This window comes from Canis aureus, chromosome 8 (genome assembly GCF_053574225.1).
Source record: "Canis aureus isolate CA01 chromosome 8, VMU_Caureus_v.1.0, whole genome shotgun sequence".
NCBI classification, from domain to species: Eukaryota; Metazoa; Chordata; class Mammalia; order Carnivora; family Canidae; genus Canis; species Canis aureus.
Genome location: NC_135618.1, coordinates 47,538,458 through 47,553,873, shown reverse-complemented (window position 1 = coordinate 47,553,873; position 15,416 = coordinate 47,538,458). Strand labels below are relative to the sequence as shown.

Sequence of the window (15,416 nt, the reverse complement as noted above, 5' to 3'; positions counted from 1 at the left end):
GATAAAATCTTAAAAAAAAAAAAAAGCCAGAGAGGAAAGGAAAAGAAAATGATTAGAATATCAGGCTAAGATAAAAGACACATCTAAAACACACATGCATTCAAACAAGATCAGAAGGTCCCTGGTAAGCTGAAGAATAGATAGGGTAATTATAAAGCTGTCTGAAATGCCAGCTGGGGTCAGTCTGGTGACCCATCCCTCCAGGCCTGCCAGGGATGCTGGGGATGGCTCTAGAAGAACTGCCAGTCTCCCCGACTCTCAGCGTCTGCTCCACACCCCTGCCTCCCTTCTCTGCAGCAGAACCTGTGGATTCCTCTCCAAGACAACCAAAGCCTGTTGACAGCCTGTCCCACCTCTGCGGTCACATGGTGAAAGGTTATTTCCAGCGTCCCACTTTTAGCCACACATTAAGCAGAAGGGGTCCTTCCCTTTTCCGTTGGTAATGACCCCTTGCCTCCAAAGAGGTGGCTTTTCAATGTCTTTCTTGAGAAAAAGAGAAGGTGACTCACATCTCACAAGCCTGAAATCATTAGTTTCAGGGCAAATGCATGTAGATATGGGTAAGTACTTTCAAGTTAATCCCTCTAATCAATAGTCTCTACATTTATCGAGAAAGGAGCAGATGGTAGGAGGTTTTAAAAGGAACACGGAGACCAGAGAGAAATACTTCCACTACATCGTGGGTTAGACAGATCATTAAGGGGGTACTAAATGCTACGGGAGGTTTAGGGAAGGATATATAATTCTGGAATGTTAGAGCTAGAAAGACCCTCTAAGAAAATTAAGTATAGCAAAGACCAGTAAGTGGCACACTCACCTTCACATGCCTCTCACACCCATCCCAGCCATCAGTAACAATCATAGCACTCTTGCCTTCTGAATTCCCCTTGAGACACGTTGCCAGCATTCATTGTCAATCTTGGCTGTCACCCTAGCTCTGCATTGTCTTATGTTGTAAAATTTAAAATTAAATTTAAAATACAGTTCTTAATCACCCTAGGCACCTTTCAAGTGCTCAGTAGCTACACATGGCTAGTGGCTACCATATTGGACCACACAGGATACATTTCAATAGTTGCAGAAAGTTCCACTGGACAACACGGCCCTAGATCAGTTTCCCAAATGTCAAGTGTTCACATATCTTTACACTTTTTGCCTCAATGACTCATTTTTTAGAAAGGTACTTATTTAGGGGCGCCTGGGTGGTGCAGTCAGTTAAGTGAGCTACTCTTGCTTTCAGCTCAGGTCATGATCTCGAGATCATGAGATAGAGCCCTGCATTGGGCTTTCTGCTCAGCAGGGAGTCTGCTTCCCCTCTCCCTCTGCCCTTCCACCCTGCACTCTCTCTTTCTCTCAAACCTTTAAGATAAATAAATAAATTCATTCATTCATTCATTCATTCATTCATTCATTAAAAAGGTATTTATTTAATATGGAAACTTCATATTACCAACTGAAATGGAAAGCCAGCATTGCTCACCGCAAAGAGAAGGTAACAGTAGACAGAGCCACCCTGAAAGCCCCAAACAGTGTAACTTCATAGTACTGAGATCCTGTTGCTTCCAGAATGCTCGGGCCCTGAGGACTAGCAAGCATGCCAGTGACTTGCTAATGATCCACCAGTATCTGCGTTCTCTCTCTTTGGTTCACTGTTAGGCCCTCCTTCCCAGTCCCCTTGCTTCTAGGTGAGATCCCATGGCAGTTTTGGCCAAGAAAATATGGGAATATTCTTTTTCTATGTTAAGGTGTTTTTCTTTTAAGATAGATTTATTTGTTTGTTTATTTATTTATTTATTTATGATAGACACAGAGAGAGAGAGAGGCAGAGACACAGGCAGAGGGAAAAGCAGGCTCCACGCCGGGAGCCCAACGCCGGACTTGATCCCAGGACCCCACAATCATGCCCCGGGCCAACGGCAGGTGCCAAACCGCCGAGCCACCCAGGGATCCCCCTTATTTTAAGTTTTAATTTAATTTCCAGTATAGTCGGGGGGTGGGAGTGAATGGGTGACGGGCACTGGGTGTTATTCTGTATGTTAGTAAATTGAACACCAATAAAAAATAAATTAAAAAAATAAATAAATAAAAATTAAAAAAATAAAAAAAATAAAAAAAAATTTCCAGTATAGTTAACATACAGGGTAATATTAGTTTCAGGTGTACAACATAATGATTCAACCCTTGCATACGATACCCCGTGCTCATCACAAGTGCGCTCCTTCATCCCCATCGCCCGTTTCCCCATCCCCCACTCACCTCTCCTGTGGTGACCATCAGTGTGTTCTCTACAGTTTGGAGTCCGTTTCTTGCCTTGTCTCGGTCTTTTCCTTTGCTCATTTGTTTTGTTTCTTAAATTCCACATATGAGTGAGATCATATGGTATTTGTCTTTCTCTGATTTACTTAGCTTAGCAAAGTACTCTCTAGCTCCATCCACGTGGTTGCAAATGGCAAGATTTCATTTTTCATGGCTAATATTCCAACTGTAGATCTCCACCACACCTTCTTTATCCATTCATCTAGCCAGGACACTTGGGCTGCTTCCATACTTGGCTCTTGTAAATAATGCTGCTGTAAACATAGGGGGTGTATGTATCCCTTTGAATTAATGTTTTTGTATTTGGGGGATAAATACCAGTAGTCTGGTTGCTGGATCCTAAGGTGATTCTATTTTTAACCTTTTGAGGAACCTCCATACTGTTCTCCAGAGTGGCCGCACCAGTTTGTGTTCCCACCAACAGTGCAAGAAGGTTCCTCTTTCTCCACATCCTCGCCAACACCTGTTGTTTCCTGAGTTGTTGATGTTAGCCATTCTGACAGGTGTGTGAGGATAGCTCACTGTGGTTTTGATTTGCATTTCCCTAATGATGAGTGATGTTGAGCATCTATCCATGTCTGTTGGCCATCTGGATGTAGGACAGTAAGATTCTGGAGTTGTTGGGGGAGCACCTGCTTGGCTCAGTGTCTGCCTTTGGCTCAGGTTGTGATCCTGGGGTCAAGTTCCGCATCAAGCTCCCTTTGGGGAACCTGCTTCTCCCTCTGCCTATGTCTCTACCTCTCTGTGTCTCCCATGAATTAATATTTTTTTAAATATTTAAAAAAAAGATCCTGGAGTTGTTACAGCAGCTCATCTTACTTATCCTGATTACTCCACCGTGCCTTAGAGGTTGATGACATGCCATACCTTGGTGTGAGCAGAAGGACTGAAAAAGAATTTGTGACCAAGTAACTATCTCAGTAAGTAAGGATATTGTTCCATGCCCTGTGGGTGTGCCACCTAAAGTCATGAGATATGTGCCAAGAGATTATTTTCTGCCCCTCTGTTGGGCAGGCTTATTGTGGGAAAAGCTGCCATAAAGGAAACCTATTTCCATCCTTTATGTAGTTCTATCCTTCTCATTTTCCTAGAGGAACAGCTTGTGCCCAGACAGGGGAAGAGATTTCCCAAAGCCTAGGCTACTTACTTGCCAAATTGGTATTATAATCTACAGCTCCTGACTTGTGTTCCAGTGCTCTTTCCCTATCATTGCTGTGTCTCGAGATCCCCTGCACCCAAAAAAAGAGACATTCTTCCCACAAAAAAGAGAGAAAAATAAGTTTTTTGAGTAAGATCTTAGATGTTGAGCCCTTGTGAAAAAGGTTATTATTTTAGCTGTCTTCCTCTACAAGGTGGGCTTTGGGGGAACAGACCATTTGTCTAGGGTTAGAGGCAATGCGACTTTAGCAGACTTATTCATTTGGCTGAGTGTGTCTTGCAATGGCAATGACTTAAAGGACTATTTTTCATCTGTTGTGGAAACTACTGGATAGGTGGCCTATTAAAATGGTATGGTATCTAGTCTTCAAAGATAACTCCCAGTGACCCATGCTTCTCAGTGTTCAGACCCTGTAGAGACCCCCTCTCCTCGAGTTTGGGGTGGTCCTTTGACTCATTTTAACCATTCTGAAATATGGAAGACATGACACCATGCTAGCTCTGAACCCAAAAACCTTCAGAAGACCTGGAACCTTCCACTGTTGTGCTTTTGGGATCTGGCCGCCATGTAAAGAAGCCCAAGTCCTGTGAGGAGACTGCATGAGCCCCCCGCTTTCAGCTGCCCCTCCAGGGCACCAGCCACATGAGTGAAGCCATCTTGGTCACAACTGCCACAGCCGCCATCTAGCAGCGGCTGCATGTCACCCCACGTGAGACCAAAGAACTGCCCAATCGAGCAATCTCATACAAATGTGAAAGATGAGTAAGTAATAGGAATGCATTTTGCTAAGGAGGAAAGTAAGGCAGAGGGGTTTAGTAAATTCTTTTTAAAACCTAACCGAGACAGATGCCTGGGTGGCTCAGCGGTTGAGCGTCTGCCTTTGGCCCAAAGTGTGATCCTGGAGTCCTAGGATTGAGTCCCGCATCAGGCTCCCTGCATGGAGCATGCCTCTTCCTCTGCCTATGTCTCTGCCTCTCTCTGTCTCTCATGAATAAATGAATAAAATCTTAAAAAAAAAAAAAAAAAAAACCCTAACCGAGATAGGAAGGGTGCATTGGCGTTAACAGGGGACACCAGGAGGGAACCATGTCATTCAGGGAACTGAAGGGAGCTCTGTGGGGACAGGGCCTCTGCTGAGGCTGGCCAGGGTGGCTGCACCCAGACCTTGTAGAACCTTCTAGATCACATTGGTGATTGGTGTAGGCATGGGACCCAGCTCTGGCCACTGAGAGGATATCTAGGGAAAGATTCCCTCCCCTCCCCCTGCCCTGGTTCTAAGCGAGACACATCCTCAGAGAAAACCCCTTCCTCCTGCTTTAGGGCATCATGAAGTTATGGTGTCTGTGCAGCCCTAGGAGGAAAGTTAAAAAAAAAATGCAGAGAAGCTGTCCCAGAGCCCATATGGACACCGTCAAGGGCTGAATTAGGCATCTTGGAGCCGCCTACCCTCAGGCCGCTTATCCAAACACATAATAAATGTCCTTGTTGTCTGGGCCACTTTTAGCCAGGCGTTTGGATACAGCCACAAGCTGCCGCAGCATTTTTCAGAAGAGAATTCGAGGATCAGCCAGGGGGAAACAAGCTGCCCAAAGGGACACAGCTGGGGTGCCCTCAGCAGCCCCCGAGCTTGGGAGGGGCCCTGCCTCTGAACCTGCTCCAGGGAGAGCGACGGTTCCGTGGGGGCCACAGGGACACCTCTCGGGCTGCCGAGGGCCCAGGCTCCTCGTGCCACTCCCCACCCATGGCTTGAGGTATGTGAACTGTTCTGGCGAAGGAAAGCGAATCCCAGGAGAGGGCTGTGGGAACCTTCCAGCCGTCGCCACGTCGGACCGCAGTGGTGAGTACCTGGCGACCTATTCCTTGTGGTTGGTACCCGCAGTAGGGGACAGTCTTGTGGGACAGAGACCTCAACCTGTGGGGCCCACAGTAGATCTGGGGAGAGCCGGACCTGAACTGATGGACGCCCACCTGCTGTGGCAGAGAGCTGTGAGAGCCACGTGAGGGCCACACACCCAACGTCAGACGGGGTCAGAAAGAAGCCCGGTGTCCTTTTGCCCCCAGCCCACTGCTCTGTCTTCCAGGAACCTTAATGTCATCATCTATAAAATCTGAGCAGTAATCGCTACCTCACAGGCTTACAATAAAAACTGAAGAAGATAATGAATGTGGTAGCATTTTGAAGAACAACTATTAAATATTGTGTAGTAGTACCCTTTTCCTGTTGGACTCTGAGTCACTTAAAAAGAAAGACTATTTCACCTTAAAAGGCATGTTTAATCCCCAGCTCTTAGCAAAGGATTTAGCATTGACTAGGAGGCATGATAAATATTTGTTAAGGAAATAAATCGCTGTGGGCACCTGGGTAGCTCAGTGGTTGAGCATCTGCCTTTGGCTCAGGGCATGATCCCAGGGTCCCGGGATCGAGTCCCGCATAGGGCTCCCCATATGGAGCCTGCTTCTCCCTCTGCATATGTCTTTGCCTCTCTCTGTGCCTCTCATGAATAAATAAAATCTTAAAAACAAGCAAACAAACAAACAGCTGACATCTGATGAGCTCTTACTACAGACTCTCCATTAACACAGCCCCATGACATACATAGATATGGTTATTAACCCCATCTTACCGATGAGGAAAGGAAGGCTCGGAGAAGTTGAGCAAGTTCCCCAAGGCCACACAGTAAGCAGGGGAAGCAGGCCTTGAACCCTGCTCTAAGCCCTCTGCATGCCACTCCCAGCCACCGTGCTCCAGTGGCCATGGGCTGGGCTTCTAGCCCGAGGAGCCACCTTGTAAACCTAGAAGGAGGAGGCCACACGGAAGCGGTGGGAAAAGAAGCCTAGAGGCCCAGGAGCAGATCTGGAAACCTGTGGATTGGACTCGAGCTTCCCAGCCGGCAGGACAGGGGCCTCGCATTGCACATGCTCAGCACGCAGAGCTCCTGCTGCAGTGGGGACGGGTGACAGATGCGTCTCAGAGCGGCCAGCCCACTGCAATTAGGAGGAGGTGTAAGGACCCATTAGCATCACCAGGAAGTACCAGGGCACGTGCCACATCCATCACACCCCAAACCACTGCTGCCACCAGCCCCCCCGCCCCCTCCCGCAGGTAACATTTCCTTAATGTTTATCTATTTTTACTAGATTTTTTTTTTTAAGATTTTATTTATTCAGGAGAGACACACAGAGAGAAGCAGGCTCCACGCAGGGAGGCTGACATGGGATTTGATTCCGGGTCTCCAGGATCAGGCCCTGGGCCGAAGGCAGTGCTAAACTGCTGAGCCACCCAGGCTGCCCTTTGTTTTTTTAACAAAGCAGATAATACATCCACGAGGTAAAATTTCCAAACAGCACAAGAAGATAATACGATAAAAAAAAAGAAAAGAAAAGAAATCCAGATCTCCTTTGTGGCCCACACCTCTGAGGCCACCTCCCCACAAGCCACGATGGTTTTAACAGTCTCTCTGTGTCTTTCCAGAAGCGTTTCCTGCATAGACACACCTGCGAGTGGACAGTTATCTCTCATACTTAAAAACGTGTACATGCACAGTTTGGGTCCGTTAATGAGGCTCTTGGGCCAGCTCCTCCTGTCACTATGTGTGGAACTGGCACATTCCCTTTATGGCCACCAGCCCTCCATGGCACAGTCTCCGTCTCCTATTGATGGAGACCTGTTTGTGTCCTGCCCCGTCCTCTGCTATTCCGGGCAATGCTGCAGTGAGCTCTGCAGATCATATGTCTGCTCTCTGTGCAGAACATCCCCGGGAACCCAATTCCTGCACGTGGAAACGCTGGGCCACTGGCTCCTCAGAGTTTTGCTTTCAGCAGATGCTGCTACCCAGCGTGATGGCACCAGCTCAGCCTTGCCCTCGGAGTGTGAGTCACGGGGCCAGACCCTGCTTCATTCCGTTGCTTGATGTGAAGGTCCCACGTGTCTCACTGAGATTCCACAGACGCTCTCTCAGCCCGTTCCGTGTGTGCCCACCTTGACTTAGACTCTCTCTTCAAATACAGGTCACAAACCCGAATTGTGAGGATGGCTGGCCTTTAGAAGATTTTTCAAAAACCACTTGGATGATATAACCAATACATGGTCATGTAAGTGATAGAAAAGGCCTCCTCATGGCGAAGGGAGGTGTTTCTGATGGAATATTAAATGTCACAGATACAGAACGCAACGATGATTGTCTTTCTTCAAAAGATTTTTTATTTACATATTTGAGGGAGAGAGAGGAGAGCCCCAGCAGTGGGGAGGAGCAGAGGGAGAGGGGGAAACAGACTCACCCCCTGAGCACGGAGCCCCATCCCAGGGCCCCAAGATCATGACCTGAGCGGAAGGCCGATGCTTACCTGACTGGGTCACCCAGGTGCCCCACAAAGATTCCTAAATTGTATCAGCATCCCTGGGAACCAGCTAAAAATGCAGATGCCAACTCAGTGGACTTGGTGTAGAACAAGGACAAAAATCTGTACTCCCGGCAAGCTCACCCAGAGATGCCATGTGCCCCTGGAATGTTATACGGTCACTCTAATCTCAAACATGGTCAAGAAAAAAAATGGAGAATTCATCCAAGAGTGAACAATGCCTGTCTGGGTGGAGTGAATCTGAAAGTAGTTTCTCTCCTGCACGCTTTGCTGTTTCCCAGATGTTCCTACTCAGAAACTTTGACGCTGGGAAACCAAAGGGTCCTCTAAAAATCTAAACCAACCCTCCCTCCAGCCCTCTCTTCCTCCTTCCCTCTGTCCTTCCTAATCCAGCCCAGACTGAAGGAGACCGGGGAGACATAAACTTGGTCACAAGGCATCATCACAGACTGGGCATTTTCTGCTAAAGACTATCATCGGGCAATCATTAAAACTTGAATATGGTCCCTGGGTAAGAAGCCTATGGGAGGTCTTTGTTGTCATTTGCAACTTCCCTGGAAATTGGAAACTTCAAGACTTCATGGAAGCATCTCCCCGTCACCGTGGGGAGATAATAAGGCTTTTCTGAGGCTCGAATCCTAAGGCATCATAATATGCCTCTTAGCACTCAACAAAAAAATCTAATATCAGGCGTCTCCGGAATACCTTACAGATAGAAGTCCACACTGCCTCCTCCTATATATATAAATATTTTTATATATAAATATATATATATATTTTTCAAAGTCAGGAAATTAACATTGATACTATCATCTGATCTATGGATCTATGGATCAATTTTCCCAATAATGCCTTTTGCATGAATTCTTCCCCCCCAAAAATTCTTTTTTTTAACAGTTCAGGATCCAAGCCAGGATTATATATATTGTATTTGGCAGTCATGTCTCGTTAATCTCCTTTCATCTAGAACATTCTTCAGCTTCCCTTTGCCTTCCATGACCTTGACATTTTTGCAGGGTACAGCCAACTATGGTGTAGACTGTTCCTCAGTTTGGGTTTGCCTGAAGTTTTCTTGTGATTACATTTAGGTAATGCGTCTCTGGCAGGAATGTAACAGATGGATCTTGTGGTTTTCTTTGCATGGCAGATGACGCTCGGGTATTGGCCTGTGTCATTCTGACGTCTTTGACTCCCACCTCTCAAATAAGATGGTGCCTGCCGGGTTTCTCCACTTCGAGTGGCTACTCTTTCCTTTGTAATCAAGGAGTAATATGTAGGGAGTTATTTCAAGACCATGTGAATTTCCCGTTTCTCATCAAACCTTCACGCTATAATTTTAGCTTCCACTAATGATTCTGGGCTGAAATGAAGTATCATCACAATTGCCAAATCCTACTGCCTTCTCGAGAAGACTAGGAGCAAGTATATATTAGGGGACTTTGACCTACTGGTTATATCTCAAGGAAAATAATCTTATGTGTCGATTACATCTCAATAGACCAGGAGGAGGGGGAGAAAAAAAATCCCAAGGAAACAATACAAGATGCGAACAAAGATTTAGCTGCAGAGAATTTCTTTCTTTCTTTCTTTCTTTCTTTCTTTCTTTCTTTCTTTCTTTCTTTCTTCTTTCTTTTTTTTTTTTTTGACATCAATAAGAAATTTCCTTGTTTTAAAAAAATCCAAATGCTGGCATTGTCCAGAAAAATTTAACAGGTTTATTTATAATTGTTATAAAGTTGAACTGCTGAAACGTGTTCACTGAAACATTTTGACTTGCATTAATGCTTTATGTCCCCATATTTATATTAAAAATTCACACACAAATGAAAATGGAAAAACTGCCAATACCTGATTTCTGTCCCCTATTTTTCCACTTGCAGTCATATACTTAAGTACCTTTTGACCCCATGGAAAAAAAAAAAACATCTAACGTTCAGAGAACTACCAACAGGAAGAAGAGAAAAAAAAATTTTTTTTTTTTTAAAAATGAAATGTTTTCCATCATAGTGGATTCTTAAGCACGTTCTCCACGTATGCGGCATGCTAGCTGGATGTCTTTTGGCATAATTGTGACACGTTTGGCATGGATAGCACACAGGTTGGTGTCTACAAAGAGGCCTGCCTCTTTGCCTCCTGCAAAGCACCAATAGCTGCACTCTGGAAGCGCAGATCTGTTTTGAAGTCCTGAGCAATTTCTCGCACCAGACGCTGGAAAGGAAGTTTGCGGATCAGAAGGTCAGTGGACTTCTGATAACGTCTAATTTCACGGAGTGCCACAGTACCAGGCCTGTAACGATGAGGTTTCTTCACCCCTCCAGTAGAGGACGCACTCTTGCGAGCGGCTTTTGTAGCCAGTTGCTTCCCCGGTGCTTTACCACCGGTCGATTTGCGGCCAGTCTGCTTTGTACGAGGCATGGTACAGAGACCTCCTTACTTACCCCCCTTCTCCTTCGGCTGGAGCTCGGCGAGCGACGGCGGCGCAGCGGTGGCTGCGAACACCAGCTGCAGAGAGTTTCATGGCAACATCACTTACAAGAGCAAACCTTAGAAATCACTGAAGTCGAGCAATATGATAAATTGGTATAAAAAAATATGAAGCATCTAAAGCAGTGTTTTTGAAGGGTTTATGGTTTCTAGAGGGATAATGTTAAGTAACAAAAGATAAGCTATAAAACTACATTTGGCCAAACGCAGCTCAGCATCCTGGATTGGATCCTAGAACAGAAAAGAGGGCACCATGAAAAAATCCGTGGTGAAGTTCAAGTGAAGTCTGTAGTTGAATTAATAGTGACGTACCAACATTTAAGTCTTGGTTTTAATGAACGTACATGGTATGTGAGGGTAAACTGGGTAAACTGGGATTTACACCCAGGATTGTGCCAGAACTCTCTTTGCAACTTCTCTGTAAATCCAGAATTACTCCAAAATAAAAACTCCACTTAAAAAAATTGGACTTGGGGGGACACCTGGGTGGCTCAGTCAGTTAAGCATCTGCCTTCAGCTCAGGTCACGATCCTGGGGTCTTGGGATGGAGCCCCAGTCGGGCTCTGGCTCAGCAGAGTCTGCTTCTCCCTCTGCCCCTCACCCCGCTCGTGCTCTCCCTCTCACTATGTCAAATAAATAAAACCTTTTTAAACAATTGACTTGGGAGTGATAGATATGTTCATCATCCTGGCTGTGGTGATGTTTCACGAGTGTGTATGTGTCAAAACATATTAAATTAATATGTACAGCTTCTTGTATGTCAATTATACCTTAATTGAGCTGCTTTAAAAAAAAAAAAGAAAGAAAAAGTAGGGGCATCTGGGTGGCTCAATCAGTTAAGCGTCCAACTCTTAATTTCGATCAGATCAGGGATCTCAGGGTCCTGGGATCGAGCCCCATGTTGGGCTCTGCACTCGGCGGGGAGTCTGCTTGCCATTCTCCTCTCCCTCTGCCCCTCCTCCCGTTCATGCTCTCTCTCTCTCTCTCAAATAAATAAATCTTTTTAAAAAACTATTTGATCCACTCCCAATTATCTTAAATATACATATAGAAAAAGTACTGGATGGAAATGTACCACAGTGTCAATGGGTGTTGGTATCTGTCGCTGGTGGGATAACAGGTGATTATCATTTTTATGTTTATAATTCATCATATATTTTTGTAGTTTCTCAATGTCCTAAAATGGCCATGTAAGACTTGAATAAGCAGTGGGGGCACTGGCATTTTTTAATGGGGTGATTTGTTATCATAAAATCTAAAGTGTCTGGTTCATAGTGAGAGCCGAGGGCTGTGAGCGCCTTGGCTCATTAAGAGAAGCAAGTAAACAAAACCTGAAGAGAGAAGCAGACCCCTCACAGCTGAGGCCCCTCAGATGCCCTGATCATAAGGAAACCTTGAAAATACAAGGTCTGCAAACTTTCCTCCCTGCATGTGTATGCGTGCCTGTGTGCATACGTGCGTGCACCTGCTGGAGGTTACTCATGAAAAGCAGATCCCAGGCTTCAGCTGTGACTCATGGGTCTCGGGTAGGGTGGCTTTGGGTGATCTGAGCAGGTGCTGGGGATCAAGCCTCCCCCGGGGGCCTAAGGGGCAAGTCTGCACGAGGCTCCTCCCAGGGTCATCAGCTGTGGCCCCTGTTAATCCACCCACAGCATTAAAGCCCAGCTGCACCCCCTTCGCTCTTCCCGGCTCTCCTGTGGGTGTGGGAGGATGTCCCTGGAAGCCACAGAGGTGGGTGGCGTTTTACTTTTCTCTTCTGTTAACCTCAGGCCAGGCATCTGAGGCTTGCCTCAACTCTGGGGGGGTCCCCTGGTTGCTGGGGCTCAGGGCAGGAGGGAGGGGCTTGGCTGGGAGAGGCTGAGCGTTGTGGGGCAGGGGTGGGGGCAGAAGGGCCGCGGGGACCGGGCAGTGTGAGCGGCAGCCCCGGCTCCATGACGGCTGCAGGGACGGGCAGCACCCCTGGGTGACGGGGGAGGGACCGAAGGCCAAGCGCTGGATGAGGCCTTCCTGAAGTCGCCAGCTGCCCGTCCCGCGCGCATCCATGGGGAGGACAGAGGCTTGTGCCAGGAGCAGCCGCAGGGCCCCGTCCTAACCCGGCCCAGGAGACTCAGGCCCGTGCCCTGGCTCTGGTGGCACCCGGGTTAGCCCCGGGCTCCTCTCGTGGAGGGGTGCTCTTCTCCCCAGGGGGTCTTATCTGCCTGCCGGACGTCCTCCTGGGGGGACCCGAGGACGGACGGGGCCTCAACCCCCGTGGAGGAGCCCAGCCCGGGAAGGGAGCTGGGCAGGACACAACCTCGTGGCTTGACATGGAGCAGGGGCTTCCTAGGCGCCTGCCGATGTGGGGAAGTGTGGGAAACCTTGGGTGGAGGTGGTTTTCTGTGACCTGGCGGGGCAGCCATGAGGTGACTGGCCGTTACCCTCCAGCTGGGCCACAAAGGAAGGCTTAGGGCCGCCCGCGGAGGTTGGCCCCAGCCTGGGAGGCCAGGGAGGGCTTCCTGGAGGGGGTGGACAAGCAGACCTCAGCCCTGTGGAGGGCCTTCCGGGGCCGAGGGAATTCGTGCAGCTGGTGAAGTCAGGGAATACGGGGCAGGTGGAGGTGGGCAGGTGGAGGGGGCGCGCGCAGAGCAGCGGTTCTCGGATAGTGATGCTGCAGCAGTGGCATCCGCATCACCTGGGAGCCTTGGGGAACAGTCATCCTCCGGCCCCACCCGGGCCTGCCTCCAACCCCAGCTGGTGGATTTCCATCAACCAGGTTTCTAGTAAACCCTCCTGGGGATGCTGGGGCACCGGGGAGTCTGAGCAGTCCCGGTGTGGCTCTGCAGTGACAGAAATGTCAGTGCTCAGGTAAGGTCACCTGCCCATCATAGACCACGGCAGGTGGAGGCGCTTCTGGGCCTGAGTGGACCCAACTGGCTGGGTCTCCTAAAGAAATCATTGGGACTTAAATACGCTGGAAAACCACCACCTCAGTTACCGGGCCTTGGGAGAGGCCCTTGCAGGTGAGAGGTGACCTCGGCTCCGGCCAGCCCTCCGTGGTGTTGGCAGGTGCTGGAAGCAGCAGGTGCAGGGCTGTCTGTCCCACACCTGCCCTCGGGGTGGCCCGTGGCTGTGCCCAAATAGGGGACCTTCTAGTGCCATATGTAGGTTGCTGGGAAGCTGTCACCTGCCCCATGGGCAGGTGTCACCCCGGGCAGCCTACATCCGGCCTTTTAAACCCAGCTGGCCGTACCCCACCCCCCCCCCCCCCCCCGCCCGTCTTGGCTTCAGTCCGACACTAAAGCTTCTATGTCCCTGTCGAGCAGACCCTGAACCCAGGGAGTAGTTGCTGTGTTGCACCTTGTAGAGGAGAGCAGAGAGTCAGCCAAACCCAAGGAGCTGTTTGAGCCTGCAGGGAGGCCCGGCCTGGAGGTCCTGGCTCTAGCGACACAGGTGTACTGATCGCTTCCCTCCAAACGCCTTCTGGCCTCAAATTTATTAATTGAAAGTGGCTGGGCGGGGCACACACCTGCTGCTGGAACCTCCACCCCACAGGTGATCCTGCTAACTTCCTGGGCACCTGCTATGGGCCTGGCACGCTGCACGCTTCCAACTAAGTGGCGGCTGCTATTAGCTTTCCTCTTTTTACATCAGAGCTGGGGGATGGGCTGGTAGGGTCAAGATTCTAAGGGGAGTCCCCCTGGTGTAACTCCTGGGGTGTCCCACGAAAGCCCCGTGGCTGTTGGAATTCAGGATTGACAGGTGTCTGGTGGCCAGGACCCAACACCCAGGCCACTGGCCGCCTTCTGAGCCACGTCCAGCAGGGTGCTTTGCAGCTGGGGATAGTCGCTAAACGGTACCATGTGATCCCAGCAAGGGTGCTGAGGAGGTCCGGGTTCCCCTGGTGGCTCAGGGCCCCGGCCCAGCTGTCAGGATCTTATTAGGTTCTGCAAGCTCCTCTGATTCCCAGGTTCGGGGGCCGATGCAGCATCCCCTCTCCTGACATCTGTGCAGCTCCCCAGGTGTCTCCTCTCTTCCTGGACGCCCCCTTGGTCCCTTCTTCCGTGGCAGCTTTGGCACCCTGAAGAGGGAAGCCCTCAAATGGCAGCCGGCTGCACCGAAAATGAAATCGGAACTCCTGTGGCCGCAGGATCTTGGTTTCTGCACCTCTTCCTTCCCATCCAGTGGCAGCTTCCTCTCGTTCCGTTACTCCAGCCACACTGCTCTTCCTGCAGCTCTGCGAACACGTGCACATTCCTGCCTCGGGGCCTTTGCATCCATGGTCTCCCCGGCCTGGCAGGTCTTTACCCCAGATCTGGCCGAGTGGAGTTCAGATGTCTGTTCCCTGAAGAAATTCCCCAGCTACGCTTGATCGAGTTAAATTGCAATAAGAGGGCTTATTGCTACCAAAAAGGACTTCTTGTTGGCTTCTCTACCAGTTTTCTTCCCACTCCATAGTAGGCCTCAGTGGGGGCAGGGATATTTTTTTTTAAGATTTTATTCATGAGAGAGAAGTAGAGACACAGGCAGAGGGAGAAGCAGGCTCCCTGCAGGGAGCCCGACGGTGGGACTCGATCCCGGGACCCTGGAATCACACCCTGAGCCGAAGGCAGACGCTCAACCGCGGAGCCACCCAGGCACCTCAGGGCACATACTAGGTGCTCAAGGAACACTTCTATGTAGAAATGCCTCTTTGATTGCTCGGGCTCTCGACCCTGGTGTTGACCTTAGCTTCTCCAGAAATGCTGTCAGCGGTTCCTTCTAAGAGCATCGAAGTCTTGCCATCCCGACCCAGGCCTCCTGGGAGCTCCTGCTCCGGCTCCGCGGCCACCTCCCTCGGGAGCCCTGACCCGCTGGGGACCGGATTGTCCCCTGCTGCGGGGCTGCCCTGTGCACCGTGGGACGTGGAGTGGGACCCCCGGAGTCCAGAGCCCCCAGCCGCTGCCTGATGTCCTGGGGCCTTGCCGGGAAGCCCTGCCACCAGAGCCACCCGAAGCCTGAGATGCATGACGCCCCTCCGCTGCACGGGACTCTCTGCCCCCCCTCACCCCCCCACCCCGTGGCCTCCCGAGCCTGCCTCGGACTGGACTCCCTCTGCTCACTCCCCCCTGCCCGTCCGGGG

The 15,416-nt window shown here is 49.6% G+C and overlaps 1 pseudogene; it reads right to left on the bottom strand.

The window, feature by feature from the left end:
• Positions 1 to 9,809: 9,809 nt before the first annotated feature.
• On the bottom strand, positions 9,810 to 10,320 carry LOC144319011 (histone H3.3A-like; annotated as a pseudogene).
• Between the last annotated feature and the right edge of the window lie 5,096 nt (positions 10,321 to 15,416).